The sequence below is a fragment of the Schistocerca piceifrons genome, chromosome 2 (genome assembly GCF_021461385.2).
Source record: "Schistocerca piceifrons isolate TAMUIC-IGC-003096 chromosome 2, iqSchPice1.1, whole genome shotgun sequence".
Classification (NCBI taxonomy): domain Eukaryota; kingdom Metazoa; phylum Arthropoda; class Insecta; order Orthoptera; family Acrididae; genus Schistocerca; species Schistocerca piceifrons.
Window position 1 is genome coordinate 946,634,445 of NC_060139.1, and position 21,654 is coordinate 946,656,098.

The 21,654-nt window shown below is 46.8% G+C and overlaps 1 protein-coding gene across 3 annotated transcripts in view; it reads right to left on the bottom strand.

Moving 5' to 3' along the window:
* The window catches only part of LOC124772611 (disks large 1 tumor suppressor protein), a 921,529-nt gene that overhangs the window by 610,288 nt on the left and 289,587 nt on the right, over positions 1–21,654 (bottom strand). The window lies entirely within an intron of this gene.

A 21,654-nucleotide genomic window follows, 5' to 3' on the forward strand; every position in this document is an offset into this window, starting at 1 on the left:
GCACCAAGGTGACCGGATCTGCCACGCAAGGGGCCTCCCGGCCAATGACGCCAAACGCTCATTTCCATGTCCTCCCTCACGCAGCAACGATCAACTCTGAAGTGCTACACTCAGGAAATGAGGAAGCGACTTCAACGTATTCGTCGCCCACCACAAAAATGCAAACGATTTTCTCCTTCTCAATGACAATAGAAGGAATCACACAAGTCTGCGCACCCCATAGTAGCTCACAAAACTTCACTGGACTGTTGTCGTTCATCCACCCTACAGCACACGTCTCGCACCTTTCGATTTTTATGTGACTGGCCCAACGAAGAATACAATCCACGGGATGCAGTACGTGGATGATGGGGATGTACTGGCGGAGCAAGACGTAGTAGAGTGGTACCGAGCAGTCATACAGTCCCTTCCAGTACGGCGCCGTAAGGCCGACGCATTGAGCAGAGATTATACAGAAAAATGGATTTAGCCAAAAGAGTGGGGAATAATATGGAGTACTGGAACCCTGAATAAAACCAACATGCTTTCAGAAAAAAATGTATTGCATTACCGAACGCCCCTCGTACATGTGGACTCAGGTAGAGTAATAAAGGTGATCTCCCGAGGCGATCACCAGTCGATCCGGCTCTGACAAGGGAACCTCCCCATCGCACCCCCCTCAGATTTAGTTATAAGTTGGCACAGTGGATAGGCCTTGAAATACTGAACACAGATCAATCGAGAAAACAGGAAGAAGTTGTGTGGAACTATGAAAAAAATACGCAAAATGTAGAAACGGAGTAGTCCATGTGCAAGATAGGCAACATCAAGGATAGTGTGAGTCAGGAGCGCCGTGGTCCCGAGGTTAGCGTGAGCAGCTGCGGAACGAGAGGTCCTTGGTTCAAGTCTTCCCTCGAGTGAAAAGTTTAATTTCTTATTTTCAGTTTATGTGACAAACTGTTACGTTTTCGTCACCTTTTTGGGAGTGATTATCACATCCACAAGAAAACATAAATCGGGCAAGGTAGAAGAATCTTTTTACCCATTCGCCAATTGTACAAGTTAGGTGGGTCGACAACATATGCCTGTCATGTGACGCACATGCCGTCACCAGTGTCGTATAGAATATATCAGACATGTTTTCCCGTGGAGGAATCGGATGACCTATGACCTTGCGATCAAATGTTTTCGGTTCCCATTGGAGAGGCACGTCCTTTCGTCTACTAATCGCACGGTTTTGCGGTGCGGTTGCAAAACACAGACATTAAACTTATTAGAGTGAACAGAGACTTCAATGAACGAACGGACGGATCATAACTTTGCGAAAATAAAAAAAGAAAACTTTTCACTCGAGGGAGGACTTTTTTGGTTTTTTTTTCTTTTCCTTTTTTTCTTTTTTTTAACGTTAGACCAAAATGTGGTAAAAAATTATAAAAAAATAAAAAAATTATAATAATCAGTCGGACGCGAACAGGCGACTATAAGTTTAGAATGCACGACGATTACCACTTTTTTCTCTATTTTTTTTATTATTTATTTTTTTTATTTTTTTATTTTTTTAAGGAGGTTGGGGAGGGCGGAGAAGGCAGAGCGATCAGGGGTCGTAACCCGAGGCCTGGTCACAGTGTCCCCCTCGTCGGTCAAGGAATCAGGGATGGGAAGAGGAAATCTTTTGTGGGAAGACTTGAACCATGGACCTCTCGTTCCGCAGCTGCTCACGCTAACCTCGGGACCACGGCGTCCTTGAGCTCTCACTATGCTTGATGTTGCCAATCTTGCGCATGGACTACTCAGTTTGTATATTTTGCTTATTTTTTCATAGTTCCACACAACTTCTTCCAGTTTTCTCGATTGATCTGTGTTCAGTTTTTCAAGGCCTATCCACTGATCCAACTTATAACTAAATCTGAGAGGGGTGCGATGGGGAGGTTCCCTTGTAAGTAGCAATGCCTCATTTTTGCGTGTTCGCGCTGGTAGAACTCGCAGCTTTATCCGTCGCGATAGACAGGGAGCGAGCCTTACAGGGCGGCACCTCAGGCAATATGCAGCGCACAGACGTTGCAGGCTGCACACGGCGCGGCGGTTAACACGCGCCGCGGCGCCACCTGGCAGATAACAGCTGGTGCACGGGAGCTACGGGCGACGTCATTAGCTGGCGGTGGCTGATGCCGGCTCGGCGCGGCGGAGGCGGCCATTAGGGCTGCGATACGCGCGCCCGGGGGGACGGCGCAGATACCGCGCGGGGACGCAAAGCGACGCCGACGCCGCGGGCGACGCTGCAGATTGCGTCACCGGCGCCGGTACGTCTGGGGCTGAGAGGCGATCCCCAGGGCCACAGCGCCCCTCGGGGCTGCGTCGATGGCGCCGTTCAGAATTACCTCGGGATTGACAATGCGGCAGGAGCGCGAGGAGGCGCGGAGCTGGGATCAGAAACGAGTCTGTATACTCGCCTTATACTCGCCGGAAGGACCTATGCCGCCATCTTCCAACTCGCCGTCTCCGTTCGCTCGGAGACACGCTTCGCCGCTTTCCAGCGGCGTCCATTTAACTGAAAATTCTTCGCCTGAGTTGCTCGTCGGGGGCAAGTAGAACCAAAAGGTATTGATACAGACACTCTTTCACATCTAATGCGAAATCTATACACTGATCAGCCAAAACATTATGACCGCATGTTTAATAGCGCGTTGTTTCCCTTTTTTCAAAGAAAAAAAAATGGTTCAAATGGCTCTGAGCACTATGGGACTTAACTGCTGAGGTCATCAGTCCCCCAGAACTTAGAACTACTTAAACCTAACTAACCTAAGGGCATCACACACATCCATGCCCGAGGCAGGATTCGAACCTGCGACCGCAGCGGTCACGCGGTTCCAGACTGTAGCGCCTAGAACCGCTCGGCCACTCCGGCCGGCCCCTTTTTTCAAAAGCAGTACAACAGAAATTCTGCTTGTCATGGATTTGAACATTTGTATTATGAATAATTCAATTATAAAGGTCTGTCAGTCTATAATGTTAAGGCGTAAGTAAGCGCCGGCACGCCAATAGGGAACGGCAGAGAAGGTTGTGTCAAGAGGTCAGTCAGTCGCACACTGACCGATCTCCATCCAGGACGACAACGCGACACCAGCGGACCCCAGGTACATACGGCATAAGCGCCGAGCCCGATTGGTGGCACTGACTTGGATAGCAGATTGAACGTTACCCGCTTCGTTAGCCGACGCATCGTAGCCTCTTCATCAGTAATCTCTACGTAGCTCAATTACAGATCAGCAGTCACTGCAGTTCAGTTGACAATTTTTTGTTAGATCAAAGTTAAATATTTGTACTTGTTGTAATTAAACTCGTTAATACGAGTTGTTTGTTTGTGTAGCGAACCGAGTATGCAGGATTCCTAGACAACAACAACATGGCGACGAGTGTCTCTTATAGTGTTTTTTCTATTCAGTGTTTCCAAGTGAGCGTTGCAGAAATTTTCTTTGTTTGTGTGCTTATTGTTATTGCTTGCATTGTCTGTTTATTACATTTGCCTACTCCAAAATGAGCACCCACCTCTCTAACCCCCTGCTCAGGCGCCTCAGCTGCAAGCAATAGACGCAACGAAGCTAACAGAGGTGTTTCAGTTTCAGACGCAGCAGATTGCAACCCTTCTAAACACGGTACAGCAGTTACTCGCCAACCAAGCAACAAACGCAGCGTGACCACCCGGCGAACATGTAACAACTGTAGCTCACGAAAAAGGAGAGGAATGGCTCGAGTGGTTGCAACAGTAAGAAGCTCACATCATTGCTCACAACGTATCAGGTACTGTGAAACTACATTACTTGCACTTATATGGAATGTCTGTCCTTTCGGACATGTCCGAAAGATCAGACACAATTGATGATCTGCAGCCCTCTAGAACGAAATTAGAATTATTTATTAATACACTCAGCTGCTGACGAGCATATATATATACACGGGGACAGGTGAAAATGTGTGCCCCGACCGGGACTCGGACCCGGGATCTCCTGCTTACATGACAGACGCTCTGTCCATATGAGCCACCGAGGGCACCGAGGATAGTGCGACAGCAGGGACTATATCGCGCACACTCCCGCGAGACCCACATTCTCACCTTATATGTCTACACACTACATTCGTAGTGTCCCTACCCAACACACTCATTACTTGTGGAATACCTTTTTACCACGTTCCGTAAGAGTAATATGTGTGCATCTAATACGTAAGCATCCGCACAGAAGAAGAAGGTCATGGCCGGTATTGCCAGAACTATATACTTATATTGATATTGTGTACCCCACTGATGACTTGCAGCCATCTACGACCCGCCACGTTAGCCGAGAGCGCTAATGCGTTGCTTCCTGGACTCGGGTAGGCGCACCGGCCCCGGATCGAATCCGCCCGACGGCTTAGCGACGAAGGGCGCTGTGCCGGCCAGCCTGGATGTGGTTTTTAGGCGGTTTTCCACATCCCACTAGGTGAATACCGGGCTGGTCCCCACGTCCCGCCTCAGTTACACGGCTCGCAGACATCTGAAGCGTTCGTAATATTCCATGGATTACACTAGACACAGACAGTTGGGGTACACTAATTCCATCCTGGGGGGTATTGGGGTGGTGGCAGGAAGGGCATCTGGCCACCCCTTCAATTAACCTTGCCAAATCCGATTCACCATGCCGACCCTGCGTCATTGCGGGACAAAGGCACAAGCGAAAGAAAGAAATATATATACATATATCAACGGGAACATGCGAAAATGTGTGCCCCAACCGGGACTCGAACCCGGGATCTCCAACTTACATGGCAGACGCTCTATCCATCTGAGCCACGAGGGCGCAGAGGATATGTCATGCTCCATATACGGTGATGGTCCTTCGCTTTGGGGCAGAGGAATGTCACGACGTAGGTCCTTCGCTTTGGGGCGGAGGAATGTTACGACGTAAAGTCAGCGCCGGCATGCCAGTTGGGAACGACAGAGAAAAGAAGGCTGTGCCAAGAGGTCAGCCAATCGCACGCTGAGCGAGCTCCCTCCAGGACGACAACGCGACACCAGCGGCCCTAGGTGAAGACGACATAACCGTAGCGCCCGACCGGTGGCACCGATTTCGATAGCAGCTTCAACGTTAGCCACTTCTTTAGCCGACGCATCGTGGCCTCTTCATTAGCAATCGCTATGGAACTCAGTTAGAGATCAGCGGTCACTGCAGTTCATTTGAAAAACCTATGTTAGATCAAACTTAAGTACTTTTACTTGTCTTGTTGTAATACAACTCGTTAATACGAGTTGTTTGAGTGTTTGTCTAGTGAACCGAGTATGCAGGATTCCTAGACACAACAGCTAACATAGGTCTAAAAGAACATAATTTATGGTATTCTTTGTTGCAATCAAAGATATCATAGCATTTATGGAATACTGCCAATAGTGAAGCTCAAATTGTGCATTACGTGTTCTTAATAAATTAGCTGACATATGTTCACATGCTTTGAAACAGATAATTAATACGCTTTGGTCCTTGTGCGTATTGTTTTGTCAGGAAAATCATACTTCTATACAGATAAATTTCTCAAGCCCAGGAACCGAACCCGACACCCCTGCTAGAGCTAGCAAATTTTCTAGCGACGAGCTATAGGACCAGTTATAGCTGTAAAGTGTTTGTTTTCAAGCGCCGGTCTTACGAATTGGAAGCGATTGCTGCACCACCGTTCTGACTTGTCATAGTCGCGGACTACAGCGGGAAGGAAGGAAGCTGGTATATCACTGACGTACAGCGGCGCCTTGATTTCTAATGTATGCAACTCTCGACATTTCACTCGTAGTCGCTCGGTTTCTGATCTCCAGCGCAGAGCAGAGTTACCGCGTTCCACACAGAACACACACGTAATCTTTTATTCATTCACCTGGCTCAAACTCGCAAACAACTCGAGGTACACAGATGGAGCAGACATCAGTGTGTTCTGCAAGAACTGCACCGTGTTTTCATTTTAGTTTTATTTACAGCAACAAACATATGGAAAGTTTACGAAAATGCATTTCCTGTCAACGTCACCGAATTTTCACATATGGAAAACGTTTTTGCTACCTAATATTATATGAACAAAATCTTAAGAATCCATCATATTTTTATCTACTCCATATCGGAACTCCGTCACAGACCGCAGACAAGAGGCACTGAGAGTTAAATGAGGCTATTGTGCTCTGTTCGCGCTTTAAGAGCTAAGTGGTTGCCTATTTGGTTTCATTACTAGAAAGACATCGTTAGCTTTATAATTATCCTGTTATCACTTTTTCCGATCAAACTGTCTACTTGTTTCTAACATAACAGTGATTATGAGTTTAATTTGGCCCATATCAATTTACTGGATTAAACTGGCAGTGATGAGCTGGAACCTAATGACTATATCCATGTTTCTGCCTGATTGTCGATTTCTTATCAGGGGTACCACTGTTTTTGGAAAGATATTACACTTCCATGAACTCCACCTTTTTAACATTTTATTGGACACACACTGAAATATTTTGAAAAAAAAAAATCATATTAGTTAAATATGTGGTCATGTGAACATTTTTACATGGATTTTTTTCTAAGATACAGTGTACCGCCTGTAAGCACTATTGCCCATACAAGGCACATGGGTGCTACAACATGAAATACTACAGTGTTGTTCCTGTGGCTGAAAAAATGGTTGCAATTTGCGCATTTCATGAGAAACGCCTTACAACAATTCATTTTTGTACGAAGCACACAACAGTTCCACATTTTACAGCTGAATACCGCTGTGGATAAAGCCTATATTTTCCCTTTAGCCAATAGTTTTGTCAATGCCGAAAACTGGCAGTTCGTACATCATTCAGTGGCACAGGAGTTGCTGTTTTCATTTTCTTCTTCTTCTTCTTCTTCATCCTGACTGGCTGTCGCGGCTTGCCAAGCTTCCTGTTACTACATAACGTCAGTCCATTTGCTATGTCCCAGTTAAGAATTTGCTGACACATTTTTATAATAACTCACTTCAACACTTCCTTTTCCATTTACAAATAGTTTGCGTTGCACAAGATAAAACAGCACCACAAAATGTGAAGGAACATATAATCTAGCACAGTGTCTACGGAAGATGCAAACTATTTAGAAACTTTCCACTGTAGAGAACGGAATATTGCTGAATCAGAGAGCTTAAACATTGCTTGTAAGCATCATTGCTCACCCAAGAACGAACGAAATATGACGCAGAAAATGGTTCGCAATTTTAACGTTGCTTGAGAGCAACATTGCCCCATAAAGTGTTAAGATTATCTATTACTTTAACGTTGCGACCCTGAAGCCTATCACTTATCTTCTTCTTTCGCTTTACGACGGCAGGCGTCTTGTCACTATCAACAGAATGATTGGGAGCACTACCACGAACAACTGTTGACGGCGCAGACACGTAACATGGACACCGTTTCATCAGATTGGCCCCATACAGCAATCTCTTGGACAAGAGAGCGACATCTAACATTTCCATTGAATAATTTTTGAAGAAATGTATTTCTGACATTGTTGCATCACTCAACAAACACTAATAACAGATAAAAAGCCGGGCGCTGTGGCCAAGCGGTTCTAGGCACTTCTGTCCGGAACCACGCGAGCTGCTGCGGTCGCAGGTTCGAATCCTGCCTCGGGCATGGATATGTGTGATGTCCTTAGGTTACTTAGGTTTGTGCTTAGAGCCATTTGAACCATTTTTGAACAGGTAAAACAAAACATCGCTCCTTTAAGACAGGAAAAAGCAAAATTGCAGCACGCGACGTATGATCACACAGGGTAGCAAGCTCCCTCAAGCAAGTGGCAAATGTTGTAGTAGTGGACATGCACGTTTGGCAACCGTGGATGGTTGCTGCGGCTACATGTCTCGTGGGATTCGCTGAATGAGAGCCGTGCCTTCCGTGTTAGCGACAGCCCACAGTAGTGGGCACCCATCAAACCTAAAGTGATGCTGAACAGAGAATACCGGCCATCACTTGCAAGGCAAGATGTCGCTTCGTGACATCTGACACACCTTGAAGCAAGCAAGTAATTGCGAAGATTACCACATCCAATAATAATATCCTGAACTAAAGCATGTACGATAATCAACGATATTTATGATATATCGATGTTGCTGTATTGATACTGATGTCTCTTGCAATAGTGCGTCATCGATATTAGAAATAAAATATCGACCTTATGTGGCGTAACAAAGAGTATGCACACTGCTTGCACATGCAGCTTATCGCAATCCTTCGGAGTTTGAGAAAGGTCGAATCGCTTGCATGAGATGATGGTGATGATAACGATTAGTGGTTTAGGGCGCAAAGCGGTGAAATCATCAGAGTCCTTGGCTGAAATAAATACAGATGAGGGTGTTTAAAAACTGTTAAAAATAATAATAAAATTTAAAATCCAGTGGTACCCACGAACAAGTATTGAAAATACAGAGTCGTTGCTCTTAAACTTTCGGCCAGTGCACACGTAAACTACTTACCGTATGGGAACCTAAATGTACAGGAATGATTTTCAGACTGTGCGCAGCAGAATTTGTTACCAGCGTTAGTGTCATGACTTGCTGTTAGGCGCCGATACTGGTACGGCAACATAGGGTTGAAACACTAGCTGCTGCTACGGTCGCAGGTTCGAACCCTGCCTCGGGCATGGATGTGTGTGTGATGTCCTTAGGTTAGTTAGGTTTAAGTAGTCCTAAGTTCTAGGGGACTGATGATCTCACATGTTAAGTCCCATAGTGCTTAGACCCATTTGAAACACTAGCATCATTTATAGCTGCTAGCAGTCAATATGTGTCTGGACAAGGTAACCCAACGAACGTTCATGAAGTTCCTCTCCATAGCAAATCTTCACTGTGTGGAGTGCCTTCACGGTACAGATCATGGCTGGTCCATTTTTAAAGCTTTCATCCATTATGGATGAGGATCACTGCTACTGTGATGAATAAAGCTTTCTTGAAATTACTGCAACCAGTCGCCTTTTGTTTGGTTCTCCAATTTTTATTAGCACATTACCGGTTTCGAACCGCCTAGCGATTCATAAACATATGGTAAATATTTATAGATTGTCTGCAGCAGTGTAGCGGTCGTGTAGCTGTGGCAATACGTATATACGAAACATGCAAGCACTGAGTATAGCGAGAATTACCCACATTGTGAGATCGATTTTGTTGCTTGTTATTTACTGTTATTAGTATACGTTGATTGGTTGTTGGTGCACCAACAACCAACCAACGGATAATACTGCTAATGAAATTACGAAACGAATATCGATCTGAAAATCTATGTGTTGAAGTAGGTAATCAATGTAACATCGAGAATGCACAAACTGACATTAGACGCTGTACCTTAACTATATTGAATTTAAAACGAAAAATGAGATGTAAATTCAACAGAGTTAACGAGTAACTTCTACTATCTCAGATCGTTGTACAGCATTGCGTAGCGTTCCTCTACCAGCGACGAGTCCAGAAAATGATTTGCGATTTTCTCCGCTCTTCTTCGACAACTGCTAACAGACTTATCGCTGCTATTTTACGTGTGTCCTTTTTCGTAAACAAATTGCGTGGTTTGCGAGCCAATAAAGCCGACAACTGCCGCTGTGGAGTGCTGAGAGCGCAAATCACGTTAACCAGCTCATCCCAAGTGCCGATGGCGCTGTCTCGTCCGCGTCAACGTTAGCTGTCTCGTTCCATGTGAGGATGGTTTAAGCCTTGTAAGGGCTACTTCGTCAGCTCGTCGTGGTCGGTACGAGATAGGCCACGGTCGCAATGAATGTTTCACTGAACGCAGCTTATTACTCATCGTTTGCCGCCGCCGAGCCTCCCACTAAACACATGGTCTTCCGCATCACAGATTTGGTAACAGTCTGCACGGGGACTAAACAGCGAGCTGGAGGTGTAAGGGAGCAAGCCTTCTTGGCAGGCGCATCAGAGAGTTCATTTCCTCGGATCCTTATGTGCCCTGGAACACAGCAAGAGAACGGTAGCGTCCAACACTTCTTCATCTACAAGATTACTCTGAAATTCGCAATTAAGTGCCTTGCAGATGGTTCATCGAACCACTCTCAACCTTTACCGTGCAGTACAGGGTTAGTCAGCTCATCCCATGTGTCGACGGCGCTGTCTCTCGTGAGGTCGTATGTTTCGTCCGCCTCCACGTCAACGTTAGCTGTCTCGTCCCATGTGAGGACGGTTTAAGCCTTGTAAGCCTCGAAAGGCGCGTGGGAAAAATGAGCATTTAAATATTTCTGTACGAGATATGATTTCTCTTATTTCATCATGGTGGTCATTTCTCCCTATGTATGTGGGCGCCAAAAGAATATGGTTCAAATGGCTCTGAGCACTATGGGACTTAACATCTATGGTCATCAGTCCCCTAGAACTTAGAACTACTTAAACCTAACTAACCTAAGGACAGCACACAACACCCAGCCATCACGAGGCAGAGAAAATCCCTGACCCCGCCGGGAATCGAGCCCGGGAACCCGGGCGTGGGAAGCGAGAACGCTACCGCACGACCACGAGATGCGGGCCCAAAAGAATATTTCGCAATCGGAGGAGAAAGCTGGTGATTGAAATTTCACGAGAAGATCCTGTCTCAAGAAAAAGTGGCTTTGTTTTTAACGTCTGCCACCCACATTCACGTATCATGTTCGTGGCACTCTCTCCCCTCTTTCTTGACAATATAAAACTAGCTGCCCTTCTTTGAACTTCTTCGATGTCCTTCATCAGTCCCATCTGATGCAGACACTACTCCAGAAGAGGGCGGACAAATGTGGTATAAGTAGTCTGCTTAGTAGACCTGTTGCATTTTTTTTAGTGTTCTGCCAATAAACCGCAGCCTTCGGTTTGCTTTAGCCACAACATTACCTATGTGATCGTTCCCATTTAAGTTATTCGTAGTTGCACCATCCAATCTGGTGGGTTCACCTGGCCCACAGCTAGAAGTTTGGCACGAGAGACATGTATTACAGCATCCATACCTGATCACACAGATAGTTGACGTTCCGCGATGAGTGTAAATCGAAAGGTGATGAGATGGACTCCCGAAGAACTACCGTGAATTCCGCAGGAGTTGAGAGTCACATGACCAATTGGCACGAGTGCTACATCGTCTACAGTACAAGCGACCAATCTGCTCTTTTATGGGGATCGATAATATTTTGGCTGGTGCCCATTCCAACTTCCATTCTTGTCATCGACGCGATACCACGCGTGTATTTCGGATGTCATGTCAGTTTCACGGTTTAGGGAGACTGTGTCTCCAGTTGTGCATCTACTTTCTCTGCTGAAGGTGCGCCGGGCAGCGAAACGCAGATGGAAGCCCGGGCAGCAGCGCCTGGCCGGGCTGATGTATATGCAGATAGTGGACCTGTTATTCTAATTGGCCGCTGTCGCGTCCTGTCCCGCCGGCGAACAGGGCCGGGGACACAGCGCATGTTTCCGCTCTGCTCCACTCCACAGCACAGGCAGGCTGTGCACGCAGAGCAGATGGGGACGGAAGCAACCGCAGTGGTTGAGTCGCCGTCAGCCTCACGACAAACGACAGGCCCACAGCCAGAGCTACACACAGGCACTAAGCTAGCCGTAGCCATTGTACAGCACTTGCCGGAAGAGATGTCGCACCAAATACAGACCATACACACGCTGAGGTGACGAAAGTCATGGGATAGCGATATGCACACGTACAGACTGCGGTAGTATCGCGCACACAAGGTAGGAGTACAAAAGGGCAGAGCATTACCGGAGATGTCATTTGTGCCCGAATGACTCATATGAAAAGGTTTCCGACTCGCACTCACATCTTCCGCAACATTAGATGCCATTGCTAGCTCGTTGCCATTCGCACTGCAGGCGCTTGACAGCACTCAACCACTGTTCTCACGAGACTTCTTTGTCGAGTGTAGAAACGCCCTGCTAAACCCGCAGGACAGGACAGGTAGTTTAATTTGTGGAAAGGAGCCAAAATAAGAGGCTGTCAGGTGCACTCGTAGATACAACCTTTCATTTGATCAAACATTACAAGAGCCAAGAAAAATTAAAAAAAAAACCACAGCTTTAGTTTTGGAACTTAATTAGCGGCTGAATGCGCCGTACAATCTCATGCCTTAAGAGCAAGAACACTTTAAAAATGACTGAAAGCCAGTAAATTAAAGCTCAACCAAAATCAGAAATTTAAAAGGCAAAGCTTTATCTTAAAACAGTTCCTTAATTAGGCTGAAGGCCCAAAGAATCTGACACCTTAAGAGCAAACAACTTAAATTCAAAACCGGGTGAAGGCCCAACACTTAAGACTCAATAACATTAATTTTTAAAAAATGCCAAAGGCTTTACGTAAAACAGTTCTTAAATTAGGCTGAAGGCCCAAACCATCTGACGCCTCAAGGGCAAAACAACCTTAATCTAAAAATCGGCTAGGCGCCATACAAGTACAAACAAGAAAAGGCAGTACACCCAAGGGCGCTCAGAAATTCCGAGGATCGGCCTGGAGTTCAAACACTGACGCTCGCTTAGGTGAGACAGGCAGTCGTCCCAACCATTGTCGATCCGACGACAACCCAACTGACAGACAGTCAACGGACCCACAGACAAGCTAACCTCCGCTTCACCAAACCAGGGAGTTCAATGGAACAACGTAGAAGGTATTGGCGCCCACAACCAATTATACATTGAGCTGTCAAACTACACACCGTGCTGGACAGCGACAACACGATGAGGAAAATACACTGCCTGAATTTACGTCGACGGCCAGGGCAGGTAACCGGAAAGTTAACGGCCACAAGGCAGAAGCTTCCGCTGCTGCACTTCAATTCAAATAACCAAGTACAGTTAAATTCCACTGCAGGGTGGCTAAAACTTGCCAACTTGAAAACACACGTTGTTGCTCGTGGGAATATTCCAACAGCCGACAACGAACTCCAAATGACACAATGTGAACAATCGTGACTTGCTGGTAGATTAAGTCAAAACTCAACTGCCAGACCTGGAAACGGTGAAAGACCAAATATACGCCGGCCAGGGTGGCCGAGCGGTTCTAGGCGCTACAGTCTGGAACCGCGCGACCGCTACGGCCGCAGGTTCGAATCCTGCCTCGGGCATGGATGTGTGTGATGTCCTTAGGTTAGTTAGGTTTAAGTAGTTCTAAGTTCTAGGGGACTGATGATCTCAGAAGTTAAGTCGCATAGTGCTCAGAGCCATCTGAACCTGCCTCGGGCATGGATGTGTGTGATGTCTTTAGGTTAGTTAGGTTTAAGTAGTTCTAAGTTCTAGGGGACTGGTGACCTCAGAAGTTGAGTCCCATAGTGCTCAGAGCCATTTGAACCATTTTTTAACTAAATATACGTCGGCCGATGAGACGACCACCCGAACGAGCAACCAACGGTCGTCCCGCTCCAGTCTCCCTCCGTCGGACAGTTCATGTGTGTCGGCAGCGATCGGCGAGCACTGGTGTCCGCGCAACACCGGCGCTGCATCCCGACTGCAGTGCTGGTCCGTCTCCAACTGACTGCCAGACACACGACGACTCAGAAATACTATCGGTCGCTCCAGAGTTGGTACGACAGTGCTCTTATCGATATGCGCTGCTGCTGCCGCTCATGGGCAAGTAACGCAGGAAGTTAGTGACGCCAGTAAATGGAATAAGAAAACGAGGCGGCAGTACCGTAATAGAAGATGGCAGACAATAAATGGGATAAACGCGAGCCGTGCACGCCTCAACCATTTCACTTGTTCTCCCAATTCACCGACGCTCTTCCCCAAAGAGGCTCGTACACAAGAGCGAACTGTGACGACGTCAACGTCAACATAACAACGAGGCGACAAAAGTCATGGGATACAGATATGCACATATAAAGATGGCGGTGGTATCACATACACAAGGTATAAAAGAGCAGTGCATTGGAGGACCTGTCATTTGAACTCAAGTGATTCATATGAAATAGTTTCCGGCGTGATTATGGCCGAACGACAGGAATTAACAGACTTCGAAAGCGGAATGGTACAAGGTAGAGCCAGACGCATGGGGCATTGCATTTCGGAAATCGTTAGGGAATTCAATGTTCCGAGATCCACAGTGTCAAGAGTGTGCCGAGAATACTGCATTTCGGGCGTTACCTCTCACCATGAACAATTCAGTGGCTGATGGCCTTCACGTAACGACCGAAAGCAGTGGCGTTTGTGTAGAGTTATCAGTGCTAACAGACAACCAACACTGCGTGAAACAACTGCTGAAGTCAATGTCGGGCGTACGACGATCGTATCCGTTAGGACAGAGCGGCGAAATTTGGCTCTTATGGGCTATGGCAGCAGACGACCGACGCCAGTGTCGTTGCCAACAGCACGACAACGCCTGCAACGCCTCGCCTGGGCCCCTGCCCATATCGGTTGGACCCTAGATCACTGCAAAACAGTGGCCTGGTCATGTGAGTCCCGATTTCAGTTGGTAAGAGCTTTTGGTAGGGTGTCAGTATGGCGCAGGCCCCACGAAGCCGCGGATCTAAGCTGTGAAAAGGCGCTGTGCAAAGCTGGTGGTAGCTCCATAATGGTATGAGCTGTGTTTGCCTGGAATGGACTGCGTCAGTGCCTGGAAGTTGTTATGGTCGGCTACTTGGGGAACATTTGCAGCCGGCCACTAACCACACAGAAAGTCCAGCAATAAAGTTGGTATCAGCCGGTGGGCCCGAGCGGTTCTAGGCGCTTCAGTCTGGAACCGCGCGACCGCTACGGTCGCAGGTTCGAATCCTGCCTCGGGCATGGAAGTGTGTGATGTCCTTAGGTTAGTTACGTTTAAGTAGTTGTAAGTTCTAGGGGACTGATGACCTCAGAAAAGTCCCATAGCGCTCAGAGCCATTTGAACAATTTTGAACCATTTGCACCCATTCATGGACTTCATATTCCCAAAATACGATGGAATTTTTATGCATGTCTACGCCACATCACCTGGCCACAACTGTTCGTGATTGGTTTGAAGAATTTCTGGACAATTCGAGCAAATGATTTGGCCACCGCGCACGACATGAATCCTATCGAATAGTTATGGGACATAATCGCGAGTTCAGTTCGCGCACAACATCCTGCTCTGGCAACACTTTCGCAGTTACGCACAGCTATTGAAGCAGTACGTTCAATATTTCTACAGGGGACTTCCAACGACTAGTTTAGACTATGCCACGTCGAGTTGCTGCACTACGACGAGCAAAACGAGGTCCTACAAGGTATTGTGTTGTATTGTACTAAATGGTAACCGGGGACCTAGAAGCGACGGAAAGGCTCCGTCCCCACCGCAGCCGCAGTGGTCCACAACCCCACAACGACTACCCCAGTCCACTTCACTCCTCCGCCGTCCCACACCAAACCCAGGGTTATTGTGCGGTGGACCCCCCCCCCCCCCCCCCCCCCCGAGAACGTCTCACACCAGACGAGTGTAACCCCTATGTTTGCATGGTAATGGTGGTGTTCGCGTACGTGGAGAACTTGTTTGCGCAGCAATCGCCGACATAGAGTAGCTGAGGCGGAATAAGGGGAACCAGCCCGCATTCGCCGAGGCAGATGGAAAACCGCCTAAAAACCATCCACAGACTGGCCGGTTCACCGGACCTCGACACAAATCCGCCGGGCGGATTCGTGCCGGCGACCAGGCGCTCCTTCCCGCCCGGAAAGCCGTGCGTTCGACAGCACGGCCAACCTGGCGGGCACCACAAGATATTAGAAGATATCCCACGACTTGTGCTACATCCGATGCCGGTTCTTACTCTGCAGTGTTCGTCCCAGCTGTTGGCACGTTTAGTCTCATTTACGACTAGAGTCCGTGCAAAGGTGAGTGACACATCCGTTCATCAACAGGTGGACAGCTGCAGGCTAGCAGTGGCAGGGGGACAGGCCGGGCTGCCAGGGCTCGGTGTAACCGACGACATGGCGCCGGCCGTGCGAAGCGCAACTAGCCCGCAACTCGCGGTCGCGCCGGCACCCGGCGGCCCCGGCCAATTTAGCGCTCGGCTGCAACTACACTGCGCTACACGCCGGCGTACAGCGGCTTCCCCACCCACCCCCAGCCCGGGCCAACTCATCTCACAACTCGCGCGGACGGCCGAACCGCCCCCGGCAAGCTGTCACCTCCTCTCCGCGCACTGTCCTTCCTCGCTGCAGGTTCGCTCCTACAGAGGGCAGTGCGAGACATCACCGGCTACCAATAAAACACACTCTACTCTCAGTAGCTGGTCGATCCGTAACTTGCAGGTATTCCTCCAAACTCCTGTTGTGCAACGGTCAGTTGCTTTGAAAATCTGTAATACCACTAACATCCAAAACTCCATACGTCAGACAGACAGATACGTACCGAACGTCGTAGGTCGATAGAGTATCAACCATAACTGCGATTTAGTTCGTACTATGTGCTGTTGTCCAGCACAACGGGCGTAAGCGTTAATTAAAAGTAACACCAGAACTACGGAGCACATCAAAAGCGTAATTGTGAAAAACTAACACATTCTGCTTCCATGGGGGAGTTCGTAGAACGTTAGATCCTCGTACCAAGAGTCCAGCGCTCAAATCCCAATGACGACAATTTTCTTCTACTGTATTGCGTGTGAAAGTGTTACACGGGACAACGCATTTACACTACTGGCCATTAAAATTGGTACACCACGAAGATGACGTGCTACAGACGCGAAATTTAACCAACAAGAAGAAGATGCTGTGATATGCAAATGATTAGCTTTTCAGAGCATTCACACAAGCTTGGCGCCGGTGGCGACACCTACAACGTGCTGACATGAGGAAAGTTTCCAACCGATTTCTCATACACAAACAGCAGTTGACCGGCGTTGCCTGGTGAAGCGTTGTTGTGATGCCTCGTGTAAGGAAGAGAAATGCGTACCATCACGTTTCCGACTTTGATAAAGGTCGGATTGTAGCCTATCGCGATTGGGGTTTATCAAATGTTCAAATGCGTGTGAAATCTTACGGGACTTAACTGCTAAGGCCATCAGTCCCTAAGCTTACACACTACTTAACCTAAATTATCCTAAGGACAAACACACACACACCCATGCCCCAGGGAGGACTCGAACCTCCGCCAGGACCAGCCGCACAGTCCAAGACTGCAGCACCCTAGACCGCTCGGATATGCGGTTTAACGTATCACGACATTGCTGCTCGCGTTGGTCAAGATCCAATGACTGTTAGCAGAATATGTAATCGGTGGGTTCAGGAGGGTAATACGGAACGCCGTGCTGGATCCCAACGGTCTCGTATCACTAGCAGTCGAGATCACAGGCATCTTATCCGCATGGCTGTAACGGATCGTGGAGCCACGTCCCGACCCCTGAGTCAACAGATGGGGACGTTTGCAAGACAACAACCATTTGCACGAACAGTTCGACGACGTTTGCAGCAGCATGGACTATCAACTCGGAGACCATGGCTGGGGTTACCCTTGACGCTGCATCACAGACAGGAGCGCCTGCGATGGTGTACTCAACGAGGAACCTGGGTGCACGAATGGCAAATCGTCATTTTTTCGGATCAATCCAGGTTCTGTTTACAGCATCATGATGGTCGCATCCGTGTTTGGCGACATCGCGGTGAACACACATTGGAAGCGTGTATTCGTCATCGCCATACTGGCGTATCACCCGGCGTGATGGTACGTGGTGCCATTGGTTACACGTCTCAGTCACCTCTTGTTCGCACTGACAGCACTTTGAACAGTGGACGTTATATTTCCGTTACATTTCAGATGTGTTACGACCCGTGGCTCTACCCTTCATTCGATCCCTGCGAAACCCTACATTTCAGCAGGATAATGCACGACCGCATGTTGCAGGTCCTGTACGGGCCTTTCTGGATACAGAAAATGTTCGATTGCTGCCCTGGCCAGCACCTTCTTCAGATCTCTCACCAATTGAAACTGACGGTCAATGGTGGCCGAGCAACTGGCTCGTCACAATACGCCAGTCACTACTCTTGATGAACTGTGGTATTATGTTGTAGCTGCATGGGCACCTGTACCTGTACACGCCATCCAAGCTCTGTTTGACTCAATGCTTAGGCGTTTTAAGGCCGTTATTACGGCCTGAGGTGGTTGTTCTGGTTATTGATTTCTCAGGATCTATGCACCTAAATTGCGTGAAAATGTAATCACATGTCAGTTCTAGTATAATATAGTTGTCCAATGAATACCCGTTTATCATCTGCATTTCTTCTTGGTGTAGCAATTTTAATGGCCAGTAGTGTATAATACGCAAAAGAGCTGCTTGGAGTTTACTGTAATGTTCTCCTGGCAGTCCGCTTTCGCTTCGTTTCTTAAAAGTGGTAAACCTATAGAATACATATGTAGTTTCGCAGAATATATAATCAGAAAAGAAAAATAAAGAAACAACTGAATCACACGCGCGGAAGTAATAGTAATAATAATAATTAATAATAAACAAAATAATACTATTAATAATACCACTGCCAAAAGAACATTACTACAAACTCTAAGAAGTCCTTTTTAAAAAACTGTCATCATTTTGGTTTGAGCGCTCTACCCTCCCACCCACGCGAGATCTGCTCAATGCAATCACTCACAGACACGCTTTTCCTGTGCTTCGTACCTACGGTGATACTTTTAATTACCGTTTACTCATGCACACAGCACGAATGAAATCGGGGTCTTGGTTGATATTCGACATACAACGTTTGGTAGCCATCTGAGTGTCTGACGTCTGAAGGTTTTGGTGTTAAGACCCCACCCCTCCTCCCCCGACTCTTTAAAAAATCAAACTCCCACTTACAATATAATTTAGTTTACGTGTTAAATTTTGATGTTAAGTACGTAAAACATTTATGGTTGAAGACGTATAACTCTAATTATGTTGGATTTATTTGTATCGGATTATTCATCCTCGTCTACTACCTTCCGAATGGTTCAAATGGCTCTGAGCACTATGGGATTCAACTGCTGTGGTCAGCAGTCCCCTAGAACTTAGAACTACTTAAACCTAACTAACCTAAGGACATCACACACATCCATGCCAGAGGCAGGATTCGAACCTGCGACCGTAGCAGTCGCACGGTTCCGGACTGCTCGCCTAGAACCGCGAGACCACCGCGGCCGGCCTACCTTCCGAACTTGCAGGAGAGCTTCTGTAAAGTTCGGAAGGTAGGAGACGGGGTACTGGCAGAAGTAAAGCTGTGAGAACGGGGCGTGAGTCGTACTTGGGTAGCTCAGATGGTAGAGCACTTGCCCGCAAAAGGCAAAGGTCCCGAGTTCGAGTCTCGGTCCGGCACACAGTTTTAATCTGCCAGGAAGTTTCATATCAGCGCACCCTTCGCTGCAGAGTGAAAATGTCATTCTGGAAATATTCCCGTAAGTTGTTTTAAAAGAGGTATTTATCTTGCTGAACATTTCGAGAAGGTGATAAATACACGGATTTAAAGCAGGGGACATCTGCTGAAAAATTCCCGAAAACAGCTGTCCTCATCGTAATGCGATTCGTCGACTTCCTGAGAAATGTCGAGAGATAGGCTGTGTTATACGCTGACGAACAGGAACTGGGAAACTACCTAAACTAAACGAACAGAAGTTGTTGGATATTTCTGACTCTATGCAGCAGACAAACAAAATCACTGCTCAAGTTGACACAAAAAAGATATCGAGCTTGCAACCGCACATAAAGCAGGTAAACATTGAAATTGTTCCCACATAAAGTGACAACAGTGCAAGAATGGAAAGATTCATGAAAAGCGAATCAGTTACCGCAAATCTTTTATTGGCGGGAATACCACTGATGTTCTTGATGTAACTTATACAGATGAGGCCTTGTTCGACCTCTCAGGTCATGTTAACGGAAAATCAACTGCTCAAGAGTTTCAACAAGATGGCGCTACTGCGCACACAGCTAACAACACTATGCGTCTTCTGGAAGAGTTTTTTGGGGAAACTGACGTCTCGAAAAGCTTAAGGTCGCCTCGCTCGCCGAACCTTACCCCATCAATTTTTTTTTTTTTCTTTGGGGAGCAGTAAAATCTATAGTGTATCGGCATCTCTGTAGCACGCTTTGTGGCTTAAAAACTGAAATAACTGTGTACGTGTGAAGTATATCACAATTAGATCTGCAGAAAGCATTTTCCAATAAAATTAAGCGGGTTCATACTAGGCAGCCGTCCGTGGATGTCTTCTCCAAAATATGTTGTAACTGCACAGTAAAGTTCCGAACACCCTGTAGATTACTAACAATTTCCAATATTTTAAGTGCAACGTGGTCCACAGCCGAAATAATTTTTATTTTTAATTGTGATAATCTTCCGCCTGGCTGTCGTAACTCGTATTGGGAAGTCCTAATTTGAAGCTCGTTCAATAAATAAAGCTCCACAATCTTTTTCTCAGAACATACTCGTTCTGAGAGTTAGATTTTGGTGGCAATATCAGTCAACATTTCTTGTACTACTTTTCTACAACGTCTTCGTTACATTCTATGGCCTTACGGTAGCACTGTGTAAAAGCTTGTTATTTCTGGGTAAATACTCTTGTTCTGAGCTCGTAGCCTTGTTTTCACTGCATGAATTACGAAGTTTGAGGCTGCCAGGTCTGGACTATAGGGTAATTGAGCAGTGAAGTCCAACCCAATTTGGCGATGTGTTCTTAGGTTCGGTATAGACATACATTAGAGAATAGTTCTTTCAAGTACACATCAAGGACAGTTTTTAATATTCTGGCTGCTTCTGTCGGCTTCGTAAACTTTTTTAAATGTATTAGTATTTTTAAGCAATATGGATTATAAGATCAACAGAATAGAGGTATATGAAAGACAGATTGTTAGAAAAATAATGGGCGAAATACAAACTGCAGGTGGTTGGAAAATGAGAAGTAATGTGAGGTCTACGAAAATAAAGAGAAAATACCACAAATATTGGCAAGGCGAAGATTGATTTTCTTTCGACACCTCAACCGAATGAATGAGAATACGCTAACGAAACAAATATTCCTGTATTTCTGGAAAAAAAATAAGGAACACACGGGTTACAGAAATAAGAAATGAACATCAAAAAATCAGGAATAGCAGACGAAACGTTTCTAAGAATGAAAAGCTACATTGAGAAGACTGTGAAGACAGAAAAAATAAAGAATCGGAGACAACATTCACAGAAGATGTATTGGAAAAATAAGAAACATCAAAGGAATAAGAGGAATTTGTTGTTATGTGACCTCAGTTGGTCAAAATGGATATTAAAAAAATAATAATAATTAACTCTTTTAGCCGTAGTCTGTTACCAGCCGATTTTTAACTCTCACCAAAAGCCCTCTCTCGAAATCTGAACTCGCTCGTTTTCAGTGGCTGCAGCGTAATCTCTCGCTAACATGGTCAAGCGACTGCTCACTTCAACGTGCCCCGATTAAATAAAGACGGTCGTCGCCTCAGTTTCATTTCCACACCAGATCCAGTGACGCGACCGCATACGACGGCTACCACATTCTCCGGCTACTGGGACAACAGCCGCTGCTTCCGCACACAATATTTCACGGCGAAAAAATTAATTAATGACGGCGGAAGGGGCCTAATTTATGGCCTTAATAAAGAACGCGCAAGCTGCCGGCATCCAACGGGCAGACTCCATTCCCGGTCCGTCCCCCCCACTCACCCGTCCCCCGCCCCACCCCCATCGGCTGTCTCTCATGCG